This window comes from Entelurus aequoreus, linkage group LG20 (assembly GCF_033978785.1).
Source record: "Entelurus aequoreus isolate RoL-2023_Sb linkage group LG20, RoL_Eaeq_v1.1, whole genome shotgun sequence".
Lineage (NCBI taxonomy): Eukaryota > Metazoa > Chordata > Actinopteri > Syngnathiformes > Syngnathidae > Entelurus > Entelurus aequoreus.
The window spans coordinates 16,607,159-16,611,855 of NC_084750.1; positions in this window are offsets into that span (position 1 = coordinate 16,607,159).

Here is a 4,697-nt window from a genome sequence, read left to right on the forward strand (position 1 = left end):
CGTAGGATGTAAGCCACAAAAGTTCCTAGCTAATGCCTGGTTCACACCAACGGCGCTTTCCGCGCTTTAAAGTCAATTTTTCCACGAATATCCCGATCTCCGAAGTAATGTTATGCTTTGATACGCTCTGATACGAATTAGTTGCCGCTTTGGGGGGACGAATTACCGTTCCTCACGATTTGATGCCGCTTTGATACGCTTTAAATCACGCTTTGATACGTTTTATTAGGCTTTATTGAACTTTATTACGCTTTGATGCGATCCTGACGCTTGAAATCAGGCTCTGACACGATTATCAAGCTCTGTTGTGCATTGGAATTAATGTGTCATGAACATTATGAACATTAATTTGTAATCATGACTTTGAAATGTGATATTGTTATGTAATTATGTGCAATTTTGGTAGATGCTGTAATTATTATTTTGTGAATTTGATGAATAAATTGCGTGCGCACACATAATATAATAAAAAAGAGAAATATGATAAACAAATAAGTAAAAAAAAAATGTGAAAAACTCAGTATACTAAGTTTTCCCCACATTTTTTTAGATGTATCTATTTATTTTATTTCTCTTTTTGTTTTATTATATACAGGATAAAACACATAATGTAATAAAAAAGAGAAATATGATAAACAAATAAGTAAAAAAAAAAGGTGAAAAACTCGGTATACTGTTTTCCACACATTTTTTGTATTCATTTATTTTTTCAATTTCTCTTTTTTTTCGTTATTATATTTATTATTTATTATGTTTTATATCTTCATTTCTTTTATTTCTTTGTCATCTTAATAAATATCTATCTTTCATTTCTTATGCTAGTTGACAATAATAAAAGGCATTTCTTTTATTTTTTATATTCATTTATTTTTTCAATTTCTCTTTTTTTTCGTTATATTATGTTTATTATTTATTATGTTTTATATTCATTTATTTTTTCAATTTCTCTTTTTTTCCCGTTATTATGTTTATTATTTATTATGTTTTATATTCATTTATTTTTTAAATTTGTCTTTTTTTTTGTTATATTATGTTTATTATTTATTATTATGTTTTATATTCATTTATTTTTTCAATTTCTTTTTTTTTTCGTTATGTTTATTATGTTTTATATTCATTTATTTTTTCAATTTCTCTTTTTTCGTTATATTATGTTTATTATTTATTATTTATTATGTTTTATATTCATTTATTTTTTCAATTTCTCTTTTTTTTCCGTTATATTATGTTTATTATTTATTATGTTTTATATTCATTTATTTTTTAAATTTCTCTTTTTTTTTCGTTATTATGTTTATTATTTATTATGTTTTATATTCATTTATTTTTTCAATTTCTCTTTTTTTTCGTTATATTATGTTTATTATTTATTAAGTTTTATATCTTCATTTCTTTTATTTCTTTGTCATCTTAATGAATATCTATCTTTCATTTCTTATGCTAGTTGACAATAATAAAAGGCATTTCTTTTATTTTTTATATTCATTTATTTTTTCAATTTCTCTTTTTTTTTTCGTTATTATGTTTATTATTTATTATGTTTTATATTCATTTATTTTTTCAATTTCTCTTTTTTTCCCGTTATATTATGTTTATTATTTATTATTATGTTTTATATTCATTTATTTTTTCAATTTCTCTTTTTTTTTTTCGTTATTATGTTTATTATTTATTATTTATTATGTTTTATATTCATTTATTTTTTCAATTTCTCCTCTTTTTTCGTTATATTCAATGTCACCGGTCAATATCACAGTCACTTCCTATTTGTAGTTGTAGACTGGGGTCCGCGCTTTGAAACAAGATCTGTTAAGCTTTCCTACGCTTTGAGTCAAGCTTTGCTGAGCTTTGTCAGGCTTTGATACGCTCTCGGGGCTTTATTCCATCCTTGACAGAGCGCCACATTTTTTTAAACCGTTTAAAAAATGTTGGCGAACTTGCCGCATGTCCCGCTTCACTACAAGCTTTCCCACCATCCATTAGGACCCTCACGCTTTAATCAGGCTTTGTTACGCTTTAAAGCGCTGTCAAAGCACCGTTGGTGTGAACCTAGCATAAGGAGTTCTGGCTGTTCACAGTCTCCAAGCATATCAATGGAAAGTCTAGTGGAAGGGCAAAATGATGCACCAGCAAAAAACCACTTCTGAGCCTGAGCCGATGTAGGAAACATCTCAACTGGGCCAAGGAGAAGAAGGACTGGACTGTTGGTCTGTGGTCCATGGTCCTCTTTTCCCATGAAAGTAAAGTCAATCCTGAAGAGCCTGTTTTTGTTATGAACTTCTATTGTAAAATGTCAGCTCTACTGTTAGGGACAGCAGACACGTTCATGCCTTCATCTATGAAGAGTGTTCTTGCAGACTGATCATATCTGATCACTTGACGTGGTTTTAGTCTTCCTGGCTCATCGCAGCTGATCTTAACAGCGGGGGTGAACTGGAGGGAAAAGAAATGTGCCCCTTTTTGTTGGACTTTGCAGGATGAAATCACCCAACATGGTCACGTTCCATCATGACCCTGCTTATTGACAAGACCTTACTAGGGGCCCGTTGGGACTAGGGTGGTCCCGATACCAAAATTTTGGTACCAGTACCAAAATTTCTATACTTTTCTACATGAAAGGGGACGACAAAAAATGTCATTGGCTTTATTTTAACAAAAAAAACATGAAACATATGTTTATTATTGTAATTTAGGCCTTAAATGGTGGGGCGGCATAGCTCGGTTGGTAGAGCGGCCGTGCCAGCAACTTGAGGGTTCCAGGTTCGATCCCCGCTTCCGCCATCCTAGTCACTGCCGTTGTGTCCTTGGGCAAGACACTTTACCCACCTGCTCCCAGTGCCACCCACACTGCTTTAAATGTAACTTAGATATTGGGTGTCACTATGTAAAGCGCTCTGAGTCACTAGAGAAAAAGCGCTATATAAATATAATTAAATAAAATAGTGAACATACTAGACAACTTGTCTTTTAGTAGTAAGTAAACAAACAAAGACTCCTAATTAGTCTGCTGACGTATGCAGTAACATATTGTGTCATTTATACACCTATTATTTTGTACACATTATAAAGGACAAACTGTAAAAATCAATTATTAATCCACTTGTTCATTTACTGTTAATATCTGCTTATTTTCCTGTTTTAACATGTTCTATCTACACTTCTGTTAAAATGTAATAATCACTTATTCTTCTCTTCTTTGATACTTGACATTAGTTTTGGATGATACCACACATTTAGGTATCGATCCGATACCAAGTAGTTACAGGGTCATACATTGGTTATATTCAAAGTCCTCATGTGTCCAGGGACATAGTTCCTGAGTTTATAAACATAGTATGAATTTTAAAAAAGGAAAAAAGATTTTGTGAAGCTAATAAATATCGACTAGATACACTCCTGTACTTGGTATCATTACAGTGGATGTCAGGCATAGATCCACCCATGGCGTTTGTTTACATTGTGACGCCGGTGAGCTATTGTATCCTCCTACGGTGTGTAGTGAAGCATGTTTAGCTATCCCTCGTCCTGCAGTGATAATGATACTTGTAAGAAACTCACTTTATTTGTTGCCATGGAGACGAGAATTAGTGATTTAGAAGTAGCTAAAACACTGCTGACTGCGGCTGGACGCTTGTGAGTACTCTGTGTGTGTGTGTGTGTGTGTGTGTGTGTGTGTGTGTGTGTGTGTGTGTGTGTGTGTGTGTGTGCGTGTGTGCGTGTGTGCGTGTGTGCGTGTGTGCGTGTGTGCGTGTGTGTGTGTGTGTGTGTGCGTGTGTGCGTGTGTGCGTGTGTGCGTGTGTGCGTGTGTGCGTGTGTGCGTGTGTGCGTGTGCGTGTGTGCGTGTGTGCGTGTGTGTGCGTGTGTGTGTGTGTGCTGCCGAACATGCTCCTCTGCTCGTAAAACCAGCAATGTCACTTATCATTCTATTACTTTGTCTACATTATAAAGGACAAACTGTAAAAAATTAATTATTAATCCACTTGTTCATTTCCTGTTAATATCTGCTTATTTTCCTGTTTTAACATGTTCTATCTACACTTCTGTTAAAATGTAATAATCACTTATTCTTCTCTTCTTTGATACTTTACATTAGTTTTGGATGATACCACACATTTAGGTATCAATCCGATACCAAGTAGTTACAGGATCATACATTGGTCATATTCAACGTCCTCATGTGTCCAGGGACGTATTTACTGAGTTTAGAAACATAATATTATTTTAAAAAGATTTTGTGAAGCTAATAAATATTGACTAGATACGCTCCTGTACTTGGTATCATTACAGTGGATGTCAGGTGTAGATCCACCCATGGCGTTTGTTTACATTGTGACGCCGGTGAGCTATTGTATCCTCCTACGGTGTGTAGTGACGCATGTTTAGCTATTTCTCGTCCTGCAGTGATAATGATACTTGTAAGAAACTTACTTTATTTGTCGCCATGGAGACGAGGATTAGTGATTTAGAAGTAGCTAAAACATTAACTAGCTAGCCATGTCTTAAAGCACCTCTTCCTGAGGGTGTTTCAGTGTTATAACTTCACCTTTATCTTTACTTTTTACGCCAAAATGCGTCCATTCTCTCTTTTCTGTCTACACACTGTGTCTGCTTGTAAGTACTCTGTCTGTGTGCGCTGCCGAACATGCTCCTCTGCTTGTAAAAACTAGCAATATAGATGCGCCGTCATGCTTGTTAAA